Genomic DNA, 18460 nt, shown 5'->3' with positions numbered 1-18460 from the left:
TCCAGGGTGTATCCTGTCTTCCACCCAATGACCGCTGGGATAGGCTCCAGCACCCCCCCTCCCCACCCACCCCCACCCCCGTGACCCTGACAGAGAAACAGCTTAGAAAATGGATGGATGGATATCTCACATTACTTAAACTACTGCACCATTTATGAAAATATGAACAATATACATACATATATATGAACTATACACAAATGTATATGCTTACTATATTTAAACACATGTTTGGAACTTGTGATGTATATTGTGTTGTGGTTACTGTGAAAAGACAGCCATACATACAAAATGAATTATGAAAAAGATCTGTGTTCCAGGTCGTCTTCATTACAAAGAAATAGCAGAAGAGTCAGTATAACAATCTTTACAGAACTTCATTGTTGGTGAATAGAAAGAACTTCAGCTCCCACATGTTTAACAAGATCCTGGAAAACTTTGAATTAAATTTAAAAATGGAGAACAGCTTGTTTCATTCTAGAGCCAAATCACAGGGTTGTAAAGAGGCATGTGACACCACACCTGGGCATTTTCACCTTGACCAAAGACACAAAGCCTGTGTTAAATTATCTGTGAGCAAACCCAACAGTGTACTGTTCACTCAAATCACTCAAAGGGCCCACAGTGGTCTAAATGATGTGGGCCCAGTGTAGAGAGGCCCATGGTGGGCCTGTGTCGGGCTATCTACGGGCTAGCCCTTTAGTGCATTGCCCAAACAGAAACCCTTTAGGGCCTGCTGTGGGTTCAGTGATGTGGGCCCTTTGAGAGCTGACTTACACTGGCTCAATGCACGGTTATAGAGTGGAATTTATCAAGGAGTCATTGTGGAGCCACATTCTGATGTCTACTGAAGCTGTGTGCTATTATGTTTATAGAATTGCAGGCAGTTCTTGCTGTAATTTCATTTTTACTTGGCTGGACTGATAGCTGCAAACTACATGTTGTCCCAGAATGCCTCAGAGACATTTATTGAGACAAAGGACTAACTGAAAAAAATTAGTACACTTTTTTTGACTTACTTATAAATGGTGACGAATGACACTGTCACAGAATCATAACCAGATCCTTCAGCCATGATGATGGTCTCATGAAAAATAAGGTGGATAAACATCGGTTTGAAAAAATATGTTATGGGATTACTTATATATATAAAGTGATGACATCATGATGTAGGTGTAGAATGCCAAAAGGGAAGAAGTAGTGCTGTGTTTACATGATCATGAAAGATGGTCCACAGTAAACAGGATATTCCTTTTGTTTCTAATAGATCAGTGAACAGCAACATAGCAGAGTAGAACTGTATGTTAAGGGTTTAATCCAGCCAAAAATTGCCATCAATTCCTGGTAGTGAAATAAACAAGAGTTTTTACAGAGCCACTCAGTAATATACAACACAAGCTGCATTGACTTTTCTAGCTTGAATAAACAATGGACTTAACACTGTCACCATAGCTGCATGCTGACAATGGTCGTAAAGGGAACATCGTTTTTCTCAACTGCAACATTTAAAGACAACATAAGGCTGATATTTTGGAAGATTATATAAAAAAGGAAACATTTAAGTTTCATAGATTCTACATTGGTGTACATTTAAAATTTATAAAAGTTTTGTAAATGAAGTTTGCTGAAACTATACATATTCACAAATGTTATTTTTGCTACTGACTTCAGGGACTCAAAGAGCCTTAGAGGGCACTTTATTCATGAGATGTTTTTTAGTATTCCGTTCTGGCCTAAAAACAATTATGAAACATTTAGGAATAAAAATACAAATAACAAGTCCAAAGCTTGAAGCCAGAATAGCAAATATCTCTACAGCTACCGTGAACTTTCCAGGAGAGCTGACATAAGCTGGGATGAAGGTGATCCAAACTGCACAGAATATGAGCATGCTGAATGTGATGAACTTGGCTTCATTGAAGTTATCAGGCAGCTTCCGAGCCAGAAAAGCAAAAATAAAACACAAAAGAGCCAGAAATCCTATATAACCCAGCACAGCCCAGAAACCTATAGCTGAACCTAATCCACATTCCAGTATTATCCTTTCTTTGTAGTGCTTTAGATTTTTTAAAGGGAGAGGAGGAGAAATTGTCAACCAAAGAACACAAATAAGGACCTGTATGAGAGTGAAGGTGAGAACACTGAGTCTCTGCTGTGGAGGCCCAAACCATTTCATGGCATTACTGCCTGGAAGTGTAGCTCTGAAGGCCATTAACACCACTATTGTTTTCCCCAGAACACAGGAGATGCAGAGGACGAAGGTAATCCCAAACGCTGTGTGACGCAGCATACAGGACCACTCAGAGGGCCGTCCAATGAAAGTAAGTGAGCAGAGGAAACACAGAGTCAGTGAGAAGAGCAGCAGGAAGCTCAGCTCTGAGTTGTTGGCTCGGACAATAGGAGAAGTTCTGTGTTTGTAGAAAACAGCAGTCACACATACAGCTATGAAGGCCCCAGAGATGGAGAACATGGTCAGGATGATGCTCAGACTGTCATCCCAGGACAGGAACTCCACAGGCTTGGGGAGGCAGTTGTCTCGCTGGGTGTTGGGCCAGAACTCAGGAGCACAATGCAAGCAGTTCAAAGAGTCTGAGAGATTTAAGAAGCATGTTCAGAAATTTCTTCTAGAAAATAAAATAGTGGAATGAAAAACTCAATTATGACTCTCCCCAGTAAAACTGCCCACTGTATTGAGATATACAACCTGTCTTGTTACTGATCTCTCCTTCTGCACATTGTATACAGTCATAGCAGCAGACTGGCTTTCCCTTCTGCACAGCCTTCCTGGTTCCTGGAGGACAGCTCTCACTGCACACAGACACCGGCACCTGAAAAGATATTACACAAAGACAAATCTTTCATACTTTGTCAAAAGTTTAAGTCAAAAAACCCAATTTGAATCCCCATTTTGAAAATCTTTCACTGGACTGAGTGAGAAATTTCAGCCTATGTTACTTCTTTAAAGGTAAACATTTGAATGTGGCATCTGTTTAGACAGACAGTAAGTACACAAAGGCAGTGAAACCCCCTTTGAATCTAAGTCAAGTTTAATTGGTTTATTGTGTATGTGTGTCAGTGTGTTTTCATTGCTAGTTAGTTGTACTCATGTCAGGCAATCAACAACACAAAATAGATACTTTTAGTTAATATTTTTGCTTGAGATTACTGGTTTGATTTGATTAACGTTCTGTGAATTTTGTCAATATTTTTAATATTATTAATTTAAAATATTTGTAACCACAGTATTGTAAGCTTGTTTTTGACTATTTTTGACAACTTTGATGAACACTGCCTTTGGAAATTTTTAAAGCCAGTTAATTATATGTGTTCACTCTAACAGTGAAATAATACATGCACTGTACCTCAGTCTGTCCCCCCACCCAGCTGATAGCTCTGCTCATACTGAACTCCTGGCCCGTTGGTCTGGAGGAGTCATAGTGACCCACAGTGATGAAATCTATTGTGCCATCTTGCATAACCTGCCAGTTTATGAGCTCATAGACGGCCGCAAGATCACCATTGGAATCAAACCAGACCTGAAAACCATTCTTTGTAGTGAAGTTCACTCTCTTGAGCTGGTCGAGTATCTGCAATGACACATAATTCGACTGTGATTAATTAATGTGTTATGAAACTATTCATGTATCACTGATGAATTTCGACATGGTGACACATTGCGAATGACTATGTGAGCTATTCCCCCACTGTGGTGGCGATTAGTGTCTCTGCTGTTTAAAATCGAGAAAAAAAGGCTCAAAGTAAATATAAATCCCAGAATAAATGACGTCAACTATTTAATTGGTCTATTCCTAAATGAACTAGTAACGACTCACTTCGATTTTTGTTTTTTTAATGTTTGTTTAAAGTGAATTTCTTTGCAAGTTTATTCATGAAAAATTGTATAACTGATCAGTGACTTCACGGATACTAAAATATGATGAGAGGCAATAAATGCATTACACATATCCCATTTAAATCAATGTTGTGTTAAAATTATTATAAATATGCAAAATAAATGTTAATTTAAAGACATCAGCATTTAGACTAAGATTAATAAATCTTGTTCCCGATCCACCACTTGTTCCATTGTTATTATTATTATTATTATTATTATTATTATTACAATTGTGAAACAGAAACAACAAGTCGTTAACGGAAAAACCTAACATGTAGAGAAATCTTGAAGATCAATCATTAACGTTGTGGTTACTGAAAACTGTGGGGAGAATAAATTAAACACTCAAAGCTTCATGTGTCGCAAAAACACTGACATTGGTGTTACTAATTAAACAACTATGATCCACCACAATAGATGAAAAGCCCATGTAGCCAACTTCATGCAGATAGATTAATGCAATGTAGACAGCTTAAACAATAAAGTCACATTAATGCCAATTATGAGACAAGCTAGTGGCTGTTTACAAGGGTCATGTTTTTATACCTGCCATGGTGTGAATTTAGCGCTCTTGTCGCACTGCGTGTCATTACAGATAACACCGTGGATGGCATGCGCTATGGCATACGTAGCTTTATACACCAGGTTAGTCGCGCGTAGCTGCGACGTGTCTGTATACGGGTTCTGCAGCGCACGGATATCCTCACTGCCATAACATTCCCGCGCGCCCCCTGAGGAGCCTATTAGGCTACAGCTGAACGAGCTCTCCCAAAACTCCGTCAGCAGAGGAGATTTCAGTGCTTGTGCTGGAGAGAGATCCAGAAGAAACTCACGGAAACCTGGAATCACCGAGCCGGGGATTCCAAATCCTATCGCCCCAGCGCACATGTTAAAGCGCAGAAACTCTGGATCAATGATCCACGCGTCGCTGCCGATCCACTGAAGGGGAGGCGGCGGCTGTTTAACTAATTCCTCTAATAGAAATTTCATGTCGCCTGGAGCAAGAAACGCTACTATTACCCGCGCTGTTGATCTCCGGATGACGTTCGCCACTCTCTCCAGTTTACTGCGCGGTTGTGTTCTGTAGTAGGACTCGGAGTACTCCACACAGATTCCCTCCTCCTGCGCAGCCTTTAGAAACGACGCCATTCCATAATTTCCATAGTCTGAGTCGCTGCGCACTGCCCCAATCCATGTCCAGCCGAAATACTTGACCATTTTTGCCAGTGCTGCCGCTTGGTGGTGGTCACTTGGTACGGTTCTGAGGAAGGCAGGATACTGACGCTTATCACTCAGACATGCGCAGGTTGCGTGGGGACTCACCTGTTATTCAGTGTAACAAAAAGAGAGAAACGTTATTTGAGAACTCTGGTTTTACTCTATCGCTTGTATGTGAAACATCATATAGTCATTCAGTTTCTTTCAATATTGCATCATTTGGTGCAGCTCACAATCACCTGTGGGATTCCGAATAGACCCAGTTGTCTGGCCATACTCATTGAGGGAGTGGAAACCGAATCTCCCACGAGAGCAGGAACAGCAGCAGCTGCTGATTTTGAACAGGAATCAGTATCATTGTAAAATGGTTCCATGCCGTTTGCAAACTGAAATGCAACTTTAACAGCCATCGACACTGCAGCGCACGAGTCGTGTATCTGGTATCCTAACGTGATTCCCGGCAGGAGATCTGTTCTGTTGTTGACCTCATGGATTGTGAACTCCATGGCACGAGCGAAGTGCAGCCCCCTGAAATTCATACTGTTCAGAAACATAAATTATGAAAATTTTTAGAAACAACCAAAGTTTCTGCTGTTTTAAAGTCACTAATGTAATAAGCAGTGGATGACTGCAAAAATGTGAATAATTGATTATTAAAATTTATGTTGCATGCTCCCCCCAACTGCTCACTACACTCACAGACAGACCTCCCAGAGCACTGTGGCTGCAGTGGCTGTCTGGTGTAGGTGTTCTGTTCTGAGCTGGTGTAGAAATGAATAGAAAAAATGCCTCCGATTATATAGTCTCCATTCATTGAAAGACCAGGCATCTGAGGCTCAGCCCACAGCCTGCAGCTGACTGGGTCAGCTTTACATGCTGCTGGACTGAGTCCAGTTATCCACAGCGTTGATAATAATGTCATCAGTATTGAAGTGAGCTGCATGGCATGCTTGCTTGTTCCACAGCTCTCTGAAAGCCAGAGTGACTGCCTTTATATAGCCAACTTTGTATGATACACTGTGTGTCTGAGCTCAGACTCAGGAGGCGTGGTTATGTCTTGAATAATAACTGCAATGATGTATTGCACTGGTCTATTGAATGATGTCATGAAAATACTTATAGAGGCTGAGCTACAGTAACTGCAGGCCTCATAATCTTCAGCACTACAGGTCATAATTTAGATTTTAGCATATTTTAATTGATGACATCCGGTGCCACCATATCCCCAATGCAGTTTTTTTTGCCTGATGTAAAATGACAACACGACATTTGAGAGCAACATATAAAATTTGGCATCGGACAGAAGAAAAGTCAGGTGAGGCTGTAATGTCTGCTCCAACATGCTCTTTGTTAAAGGAACAAGACAGAAAAGCCACTTGAAACGCAGATGAAATAGAAGACATGTCAATCCTATCCATATGCTCTCTCCTTCATGGTAAACACTAGCCTACACCAAGTAAACCCATGCTCCAGCACAATAAATCTCATAACATATAAATACATCTCACCAACAATAATAAGAAGTTGCATGAATATAGTAGATTTCACAATGTGAGACTTGCTTTACATAACAAAGTACATAAAAAAGAACACAACAAAGTAAGATTAGACTAAGCAGTAAAGAAGGACAAGACATGTTCATGAAAAAGAAAAGTCTTCAAATTACATTTAAAAGTTGACAAAGAAGAGCAGATACAGAGAGACTGAGAACAAGAATCCCAGAGCTTGGGGGCCATGGCACTGATGGACCTACCTCCCAAGGTGGAAAGTCTGATCCTGGGTCAGCAAATAAATTATTACAAGACTACTTGAGAGGAGTTCACTGACGTAGAGGAGAGCAAGCAAATTTTAGACTTTTATACAGGACAGGGCCTGTAGCCAGTGTGGCTGAGAGAGTAGAGGGTAATGCGAACTGAACGCTCAGTATAAGTGAGAACTCTAGCTGCAAAGTTCCGAATATTCTTTAGCTTTTGTACAGACTATACAGAGGCTGAAAAAGAGGAAGTTACAGTAATCAATATAAGACAACGCAGTCACGAACCACTGTTTCTGTCTCATTATTAGTCAGGAACGGGATGAACAATGTTATTTGAAAGAATGCAGTCTTATTGAGGAACTTGATATGTGGATCAAAACTGAACCCAGACACTTGGCTTAATCTAGGAGGCAAAGTCATACCAGCAGCAACATGCAACATCTCATGGCACATACACACCCTGTTAAAAAGGACTTTGTGTTGTTGTGGGTGTGTGTTGGGTGTGTGTTGGTTATGTTTTATTGTATGGGGTGTGATTTTTTTGTGCATGGGAACATCACTGTGAGAGTGAAGCCTGTGGCTGGTAGTGATCTTCCTTCTGGTTTGTCTGTATGTTATGTACCTTTTAGCTCTGTTTAATAAAAAAAACACTTCTCCTGGTAAAAATCCTGGCCTCATCTGTATATTATTCTATCCCAATGTCCCAATATATTTAGCCACTGGATTAAACAGCATATGTAAAAGGACTTTGCTAGTTAAATCAAGTAGTCAAATCAGGTCAGCTGAATATTCAGTGCTGATATTGGCAGGCAATCAAAAAAGAGGTCACTGGCCCTTAATCAGACAGCAGTAATCAGCTAGGCAGTCACATATTCAGATACTGACAGCTAATCAGAAAGCAGTACTAGCAGCCAATCAGAAAACAAGATTTGCCTAGCCAATCAAGAAAAGAGAATTCAGCTAGCCAATCAGAATACTGGAAAGCAATCAGAAAACAAGATTTCCCTAGCCAATTAAGGGAAAAGATTTTCAGCTAGCCAATCACAATACTGGAAACCAATCAGAAGACATGATTAAGCTAGCCCATCACAGAGCAGGCTGCTGGCAGCCAATCAGGGAGCAGATGTTGACTTTTTAGGGTGCTGGAGAGGGGACCACTACTGTTTTAATGCCCATGGATTTGGAATAAGATGTTCATCACGCAAATATGGATGCATTTTTTGAGTGTACATAGATTTTCTCCCTGGTTAGGTCCAGGGAAGTCCCTGTGCACAAATAACAGATTAAGTATAGATGTTTTAATATTAATAAAAAAAAATAAGTTAAAATTCACACTCTAAACAATATCACGGTTAGTTATAGCACTGGCCCTAGGTTGAGCTTAAGGTTAGGGTAAGGGTTAGGTAAAAACTGGTAAACTTAACAGATAATTTGTGGCATAAAAGTCAAATGCAAGATAAGCATATATGAAGCATTTACAGGGGGCTTTCCAAATGGGTGTTATGCTGGGTAGCCCCCATCACATACTTTCCCTGAGACCATGTACTTCATGAACCATTTGGAGTGTATTTCACTAATGAGATAGAAAAGGCCTTTTTCCCATTGTTGTCTAACAGTGCCCCAGTCCACAACATTAGATCCATAAAGTAATGGTTGTCTGGAATGTGAGTGACCTACACATAACTTCAACCCAGTCACACACCTAAGGAAGCCAAACCATGCTTTATTACCCAACATGTGGCAAACCTCACAGATACACTTGTGGCTGAATAAAAATAATCACAGACATTCAATTTTGCTATTGAAGCATTAAAAAGGAGGTTTCATAGATAATTAATTTTAATTTGGCATTATTTAAGTGGTACATGTGAAATGCTTCCTTATTGCTGTCAGAAAAAAAAATCTTTAAAACTGTAACATTTCAGCAGAAAGAAAATCGATTAAATAGTAATATAATTTTCCTAGTACTTTGAATGATTTCTATATAAATTTCGTATTAACTAAAAAAATGACAAACAGCAAAAATATGGCATTCGTGCGACTGAGGTCTTACACATATGTATAAAAATACAAAATAATATACAGTTTAATTAAAAAGATGCGTAAAGATGCAGAACCTAACAGCCAATCCTACACATAGTTTGTATGAGAGACTCAAAGAGACTTGGAGGGTACTTTGTCCATAAGGTGCTTCTTGGTATTCTGCTCTAGCCTAAACATGATTATGAAACACTTGGGAATGAAAATAAAAAAAGATTAAACTGAAGTTTGAGACCAAAATGGCAAATATCTCTACAGCTACCGTGAACTTTCCAGGAGAGCTCACATAAGCTGAGATAAAGGTGATCCAAACTGGAATGCTGAATGTGATGAACTTGGCTTCATTAAAGTTATCAGGTGGTTTCTGTGCTAGAAAAGCCAAAATAAAATACAAAAGAGCCAGAAATCCTATGTAACCCAGCACAGCCCAGAAACCTATAGCTGAACCTAACCCACAGATTTTTGAAAGGGAGAGGAGGAGATATTGTCAACCAAAGAACACAAATTAGGACCTGTATGAGAGTGAAGATGAGAACACTGAGTCTCTGCTGTGGAGGCCCAAACCATTTCATGGCATTACTGCCTGGAAGTGTAGCTCTGAAGGCCATTAACACCACTATTGTTTTCCCCAGAACACAGGAGATGCAGAGGACGAAGCTGATCCCAAACTTTTCTCCTTCTGCACATGGTATACAGTCATAGCAGCAGACTGGCTTTCCTTTCTGTACAGTCTGCCTGGATCCTGGAGGACAGCTCTCGTTGCACACAGATCTTGGCACCTACCTGCACCTACCTGCTAGATACTGTTGGGTTCATCTCAACACACAGCTTGGACTCTGGGTTCAGTCTCCTTGAGAGGGGCTGGACTTTATTCTTTTCTGGAGTTGCCCACGGTGAGAGGTGGCAGGCAGGTGTGGGCTTTCTAATAGCCCCTCAGCTCGGCGCCTGTATGGCCGAGATGGTAGCTTCCCTATGCCTTCGGGTTGGGGAATGGGTCCTGACTGTTGTCTGTGCTTATGCAACAAACAGCAATTCAGAGTACCCAGCCTTCTTAGAGTCCTTGGGAAGGACGCTTGAAAGTGCTCCTCCTGGAGACTCTATTATCCTACTGGGGAATTTCAACGCTCACGTGGGCAATGACAGTGAGACCTGGAGGGGTGTGATTGTTTATATGAAAAACTGTTCAAGAGAGTGATGGCTTGTGGAAAGAAGTTCTTTTGTAGCCTGGATGTCCTGATTCTCATCTGGCTGAACCACCGGAGCTGGAACAGGTGGTGTCCAGAGTGAGAGGGGTCTGTGGAGATCTTGTCTGCATGCTTCCTAGTTCTGGAGGCATGCAGTTTCAGCAGTGTAGGCAACTGTAATGATATTTTATTATTATTATTAACTCTAATGAAAGTTTATTTTTCAGATAAAAATAACTTAAAATTGCTTCCACAATCATTCAAAAAGACACATTATTATAGATTTTTTATTTTGACATTATTTTCATGATTTTAAAGTTGTATGACACCACTTTTCATCACAATGGTAGAATAACCCATGTAAACATTCATAGTGTGTCACCTTGTCAGTATTCCTCAATAACAAGATCATATTTCAAAATCCCAGTTTGGTTTTTGTTTTTAAAATATATGTTCCACTGCAGATGCTCATCCCACTCAAAAAAGTGAACTTCACTACAAAGAATGGCTATCAAGTATCATTTGATTCCAGTGGAGATCCTGTGGCCATTTATGAGCTCATAAACTGGCAGTTTAAGAAAGATGGTGGTTTGGATTTTGTAATGGTCATCCAAACCAAGAGGCCAAGTTTATTATATGGAGAGCTATTAGCTGGGCTGGGGGACAGCCTGAGGTATAGTATAACACTTTCAGTAGTCTTTGACCTTCATTCAAAATCTGGAAAAGTAAGTAAAACCTAAAATAATTAAGACAGTATTATAATTGTTTGACATGACTAGCTTTAAACAGGTTTATCAAAAGGCACCTTTCATTTTTTTTTACCTCAGCAATTAAGTCATAGTTCAAACCTTAGATCAATTAAATGAATCTATTACCACCAACTCATAAGAGATACATGTTAACAGTGGAGAAATGAAGGAAAGCGATACAGTAATTTACTAATGTTTTGCTTTCCTTCATTTCTTCATTGCTAACATGTATCTCTTATGACTAATGTGACAAATGTTACATTACATTCTGAGTTTTTTGTAAATGTAAGTAACACTAAATGAACACTAGTAAACAATTAGAAAACACACTGTTGTTTATTTTAGGAGAACTTGAACTTTGAATTTTAAACAAACTTTCGACCCCTGCAAAAAAAAAAAAAAAAAAAAAAAAAAAGCTTTGCAAAGCATTGTGACTTTCAGATGTTTATTATAGCTATAAATTATTTGTATTTGTCTACTATTTTTTGGTTGTCAAGATCTGTGTGCAGTGAGAGCTCCAGGAACCAGGAAGGCTGTGCAGAAAGGAAAGCCATTCTGCTGCTATGACTGTATACCATGTGCAGAAGGAGAGATCAGTAACAAGACAGGTTGAGTATCACAATGAAGTGGACAGTTTTCAAATACAACATTCTGAATATACTTTTTAATATCTTAGACTCTTTGGAGTGTATGCGCTGTCCTCCTGAGTTCTGGCCCAACACCCAGTGAGACAGCTGCCTCCTTAAGCCTGTGGAGTTCCTGTCCTGGGATGACACTCTGAGCATCATTCTGTCAGTGTTCTCCATCTCTGGGGCCTTCATAGCTGTATGTGTGGCTGCTGTTTTCTACAAACACAGAACTTCTCCCGTCGTCCGAGCAAACAACTCAGAGCTGAGCTTCCTGCTGCTCTTCTCACTGACTCTGTGTTTCCTCTGTTCGCTTACTTTCATTGGTCGGCCCTGTGAGTGGTCCTGTATGCAGCACCCTTTGTCCTCTGCATCTCCTGTGTTCTGGGGAAAACAATAGTGGTGTTAAAGGCCTTCAGAGCTACACTTCCATTATTGTAAACAATATCAAGTACATGACCACGCCTCCTCAGTCCGAGATCACACCCACAGGGCAGCATTACAAGGTGTATATTTAAATGCGGTCACCCTGGTCTTGATGAGCTGAGAACTACCGAGCATGTCATGCAGCTCACATCGAGTTTGATGACATTTGTGTCTTTGCAGTGGATAACTGGTCTCAGTCGAACAGCTTGTAAAGCTGACCCCGTCAGCTGCAGGCTGTGGGCTGAACCTCAGATGCCTGGTCTTTCTATGAATGGAGATTTTATAATAGGGGGCATTTTTTCTATTCATTTCTACATCAATTCAGAACAGAACACCTTCACCACCCAGCCACTGCAGCCACAGTGCTCTGGGAGGTCTGTCTGTGAGTGTGGAGTGAAAAGTGTTGGGAGAGTTATAGAGAAGTTATATTAATTAAATTGTCATTTTTTGTAGTTATGCGCTACGTATTGAGTTAGTGACGTATGAAACTATTTAGTAAAATACACTCTAATTTTGTGCAAATGTTTTAACAGTATGAATTTCAGGGAGCTGCGCATCGCCCGTGCCGTGGAGTTCGCCATCCATGAGATCAACAGCAGAACAGATCTCCTGCCGGGAATCACGTTAGGATACCAGATATACGACTCGTGCGCTGCAGTACCGATGGCGATCAAAGCTGCTTTTCAGTTCACTAACGGCATGGAATCGTTTTTCAGTGACACTGATTCCTGCTCAAAATCAGCAGCTGCTGCTGTTCCTGCTCTCGTGGGAGATTCTGTTTCCACCACATCAATGAGTATGGCCAGAATACTGGGCCTTTTTGGAATTCCACAGGTAAGAGTTTTCTGCACCAAATCGTGAAAAAATAGGTTGCACTTATTTATGTCTATTCTTTACTGAATAACTATACAGTGCCCTCTAAATGAGCACCGGCGTTCAAAGATGCTTTCCTTTTTTATGCTGAATTACAGGTGAGTCACTACGCAACCTGCGCATGTCTGAGCGATAAGCGTCAGTATCCTGCCTTCCTCAGGACCGTGCCTAGTGACCACCACCAAGCGGCCGCACTAGCAAAAATAGTCAAGCATTTTGGCTGGACATGGATTGGGGCAGTGCGCAGTGACACAGACTATGGAAATTATGGAATGGCGTCGTTTCTTAAGGCCGCGCAGGAGGAGGGAATCTGTGTGGAATACTCCGAGTCCTACTACAGAACAGATCCGCGCAGTAAACTGGAGGAAGTGGCGAACGTCATCCGGAGATCAACAGCGCGGGTAATAGTAGCGTTTCTTCAATCAGGGGAAATGAGATTTCTGTTGGAGGAGCTGGCGAGACAGCCGCCGCCTCCCATTCAGTGGATCGGCAGCGAAACTTGGATCATTGAACCAGAGTTTCTGAGCTTTAACATGTGCGCTGGGGCGATAGGATTTGGGGTTCCCCGCTCGGTGATTCCAGGTCTTCGTGAGTTTCTTCTGGATCTCTCTCCAGCACAAGCACTGAAATCTCCTCTGCTAACGGAGTTTTGGGAGAGCTCGTTCAGCTGTAGCCTAACAGGCTCCTCAGGGGGCGCGCGGGAATGTGATGGCAGTGAGGATATCCGCGCGCTGCAGAACTCATATACAGACACGTCCCAGCTGCGATTCACTATCATGTCTTATAAAGCTACGTATGCCATAGCGCATGCCATCCACGGTGTTATCTGTAATGACACGCAGTGTGACAAGAGCGCTAAATTCACATCATGGCAGGTACTAAACATATTTTAAAACGAAATGTAAAACTACTTTTAAATGCATGTATACGTTTAAAACAGCTCCTAGATTATTTTCATGTGGAATTAGCGTAGTGGTAAATGTTTAAATAAATTCAAACTTTTGTCTATTACGCGCAGGTCACATAAGAGAATGCTTTTATTTTGCATAATTTTTAAACTCACTTATTGCGTTTGAATAAGAGCAATGTCACAATTTTGTTGCGATACATGGCATGTCAATATAAAAAAAGATTTCATTAAACTTAGAAGTTGTGGGACAACATGTGTCATCTTAATGGTAGAATCGTCCACATAATCCTTCACAATAAGTCACTATGATAATATTCATCAATACTACATTCGTTTTCTTTAGTAACGCATTAGAAAAAAGATAACCGGAGTTCACATATTTTCAAATTGTATGCGCCATTACAGATACTCGACCAGCTCAAGAGAGTGAACATCACTACAAACAATGGTTTTCAGGTTTCATTTGATTCCAGTGGAGATCCTGTGGCCGTCTACGAGCTCATAAACTGGCAGGTTAAGGAAGATGGTGGTTTGGATTTTGTGACTGTGGGCCAATATGACGCATCCAAACCAAGAGGTCAGGAGTTCAGTATGAGCAGAGCTATCAGCTGGATGGGGGGACAGAAAGAGGTACAGTATGAACATTACAGTACTCTGACTGTAAACATATAAGTTGAAATCAGAACGATAAGACGGTGAGTTGAATTACATGTTGACTAAACTGGCCTTAATACGTTTTGTAAAAAGCAACTTTCATAAAAGTAATTTTAAGTTCACAAGATCAAAAGTTAAAAACTTGTAAGAAATACAGGTTACTGTTACTTACAAATACATATTTTATTTGCATAATATTCAAGGGACTGTGAAAAGTGACACAGATGTATTGAGTTGCGACAACTCAGAATATTTGTTCATATTTATTAAATATTGATCCTTTACAGTGATTAGGAATTACAAATATTCTTGAGTACCACTAATTGAAAAAAAAAAAAAAAAAACATGTAATGACTGGTCATCCAATGAAAACAGTTGTTACTTTAAATTTTCTGCATTACTGCAAACACTTATCTAAGGGCAGTATCAAAGACATGGACTAACAAACATTAGGTAATAAACTCTACATAAGAAAAAATCAACTACAAATAACTCATCAAAAAGGGTTTAACTGATATGTTGTGCCTTTTGGCTTTCTAAATAGAGACTACAGCTAACTGCTCACCTTCACAGTTGAAATGCAGAAAACACCACCATGGTTGTAATAAGAATTACCTGCAATAATAGTCTAAACCTAAACATTACCATGAAGACCACATGTTCTAACTTCAACTAAACTTAATTTTATAATACCTGATGAAAATTTGGAAAGTGTGAACTAATTGACAGAAATGAGCAAAACATTTAAAATGCTTTCCGTCTAATAATGTGATACTTACACCACACAGGAAATTCATTCAAGTATCATTTACACTTGTCAAGTTTACACTTAAAACTCAAAATAAGATGCCACCAAGTTAAATATTGCCAATTTAAAAAAATAATAAATGGTAAAATAAGAATTAAAAGAAATCATATGCAATATGGTTACTTTAGTATAAATATTGAAAATATATTACATTTTCTTCACTTAATTCACACATGTATTTAAAATAATAACAATAACAATAACAATAACAACAACAACAACAACAACAATAATAATAATAATAATAATAATAATAATAATAATAATAATAATAATAATAATAATAATAATAATAATAATAATAATAATAATAATAATAATAATAGATTATTATTATTATTATTATTATTATTATTATTATTATTATCATTATTATTATTATTATTGGTGATCCTTTTGTTTGGCAAACAATGAATGATTTGTGTTTGTCTAATATATTTCAGGTGCCAAGATCTGTGTGCAGTGAGAGCTGTCCTCCAGGAACCAGGAAGGCTGTGCAGAAAGGAAAGCCAGTCTGCTGCTATGACTGTATACCATGTGCAGAAGGAGAGATCAGTAACAAGACAGGTAATTTATTATTTATTATTTCTTAAAATTCTATAATGTCTTTTACCACATTTAAGTTTGAAATTATGGTTATTTTGTCTCTTAGACTCTCTTAACTGTGTGCGCTGCCCTTCCGAGTTCTGGCCCAACACCCAGCGAGACAGCTGCCTCCCCAAGCCTGTGGAGTTTCTGTCCTGGGATGACACGCTGAGCATCATCCTGACAGTGTTCTCCATCTCTGGGGCCTTCATAGCTGTATGTGTGACTGCTGTCTTTTATACACATAGCACTTCTCCAATTGTCCGAGCCAACAACTCAGAGCTGAGCTTCCTGCTACTCTTCTCACTGACTCTGTGTTTCCTCTGTTCACTTACTTTCATTGGTCGGCCCTCTGAGTGGTCCTGTATGCTGCGTCACACAGCATTTGGGATCACCTTTGTCCTCTGCATCTCCTGTGTTCTGGGGAAAACAATAGTGGTGTTAATGGCCTTCAGAGCTACACTTCCCGGCAGTAATGTCATGAAATGGTTTGGGCCTCCACAGCAGAGACTCAGTGTTCTCACCTTCACTCTCATACAGGTCCTAATTTGTGTTCTTTGGTTGACAATATCTCCTCCTCTCCCCTTCAAAAATTTAAATCAATACAAAGAAAGGATAATCCTGGAATGTGGATTAGGTTCAGCTATTGGTTTCTGGGCTGTGCTGGGTTATATAGGATTTCTGTCTCTTTTGTGTTTTATTTTGGCTTTTCTAGCTCGGAAGCTGCCTGATAACTTTAATGAAGCCAAGTTCATCACATTCAGCATGCTCATATTCTGTGCAGTATGGATTACCTTTATCCCAGCTTATGTCAGCTCTCCTGGAAAGTTCACTGTAGCTGTAGAGATATTTGCTATTCTGGCCTCAAGCTTTAGTTTGCTTATTTGTATATTTGCTCCCAAGTGTTTCATAATCATGTTTAGGCCAGAGCAGAATACCAAGAAACACCTCATGGGTAAAGTGCCCTCTGATTCCTATTGAGAATCTCACACAATTATTATATGTAACCTTTCAGTTTAGCACATTGTATATGACCTGCTGATTCATGATTAGGTTTACAGTTGGATTACAACTTAACTGAATCTTTTTTTAAGTGTATTTTTTTTTCATTTGTAAATATGTGTGATCTTACTGTCACACAATCTCCTCCAATTTTGTCATGTGTCAACTTTTTACATAATTTGAAACCAAAATTGAAATGATTTAAAACACTTGGAAAACAGTGTACTTAAGTCCATTACACTTTTTCAAATGCTTTCTCCTTCTGTAAAGTTATCATTTTGGATGTGCAATGTTTTATGTTTTAGTTCTAAAGTGACCATGAGTAAGCTTTTCAAATATACGACTGAAATGATCATAGATAGCTAGAAAAGGAAAGTTCATGAAGTTGACTAGAATAAGCCAGCTTATTACATAAAATCCTCAGAATTTCAGAAGACTGGTAGTATTTCCTGAACTGTTGTTTACTTGTTACTAGGTTGTTGCTATTGTATTCAGGGTTCTTGGAAAGGTGTTTTTAGTTGCTTGGTAATAAATACACTGGTACCTTACTGTCACTGCTTTCTTAAATTCACTACCATCTTAAAACCCCTGCAACAATAAGTCAATTGCTATCATGAATCTTCCACAAGTTCAACTCCACTTTATATTCAGTGGAACTTGGAACTTAAAATGTATTGCTACACTAAATCCACTGTCATCTTAAATTCAGTGCCATTGAATATTTACTGACATTTTCAATCAACTGCCACCTTAATTTAACACCACCATAAATCTCCTGCAACCTCAAGTTTGTTGGTATCTTAAATATACTGCTACCTTAAAACAACTCCAAGTTCCAAATCCAAGGTGTCCTTAACTCTACTGCCACTTTAAATTATGTATACTACACTGTCACCTTCAATTCACTGATGCATTTAAATAAATTCACGGATACCTTAAATTCTTTGCCACATTAAATCTCCTGCAACCTTACATTCATTGCTATTTTAAGTACACTTCTACCTTAAATTCACTGCCACTTTAAATTTAATGTCACTTTCATTTCACTACCACATTAAATCCAGCACATCCTTGGAATCAGTCCTACCTTAAATTTGTTGATTCTTTAAATCTACTACCACTTTAAAATGACCAACACCTGAAATCCACTCCTACCTTAAGTTCAATGCCACATTAAGTGTCCTGCAAACTTTCTTTGCTGCCTTACATAAAATGCTAACTTAAAACCACTGGTCCCTTAATCCTGTGTCTCCTTAATTCCCTCTGCTACCTTAAATTCATTAATTTGTTAAATCCACTACCACCCTAAATGCATTGACTTCTTAAATTTACTGATAAATCCAGTGGCACTTTAAATTTCCTGCCACCACCTAATGATTTAAAAATGTTAAAATTTTAGAAAAGGGTTGATGGTCAATAAAGTGTTGCTTAGATGTTGCAGTGAGGTTATTGTGATATCCAATGTGGTTGGTAGGGTGTTGCAAGGTGCTTAATAAAGTGGCTCAAATTGTTGCGAAAATATTGCTAGGGTAGGTGTTGAAATGCTAATAAATTTACTGGTAGCTTAAATCTACTGCTTTTATAAATTCACTGCCATGTTAATTCTTATGCAGCCTAAAAACTATTACTACCTTGAATCTATTACTACCTTGTTTACCCTGCCACTATAAACCCATTGGCATCTTAAATCCACAGCCACCTTAAATTCAGTGCTACTGTAAATCTATTGTTACC

The 18460-nt window shown here is 39.3% G+C and overlaps 1 pseudogene; it reads right to left on the bottom strand.

Annotated features, from left to right (window-relative positions):
• Window positions 1-1158: 1158 nt before the first annotated feature.
• Window positions 1159-18460, bottom strand: part of LOC108434107 — a 212065-nt pseudogene continuing 194763 nt past the window's right edge.

The sequence above is a fragment of the Pygocentrus nattereri genome, chromosome 7, assembly GCF_015220715.1.
Source record: "Pygocentrus nattereri isolate fPygNat1 chromosome 7, fPygNat1.pri, whole genome shotgun sequence".
NCBI lineage: Eukaryota > Metazoa > Chordata > Actinopteri > Characiformes > Serrasalmidae > Pygocentrus > Pygocentrus nattereri.
Note: the sequence above shows the minus strand (reverse complement) of the source record. Positions and strands in the feature narration are given on the sequence as shown.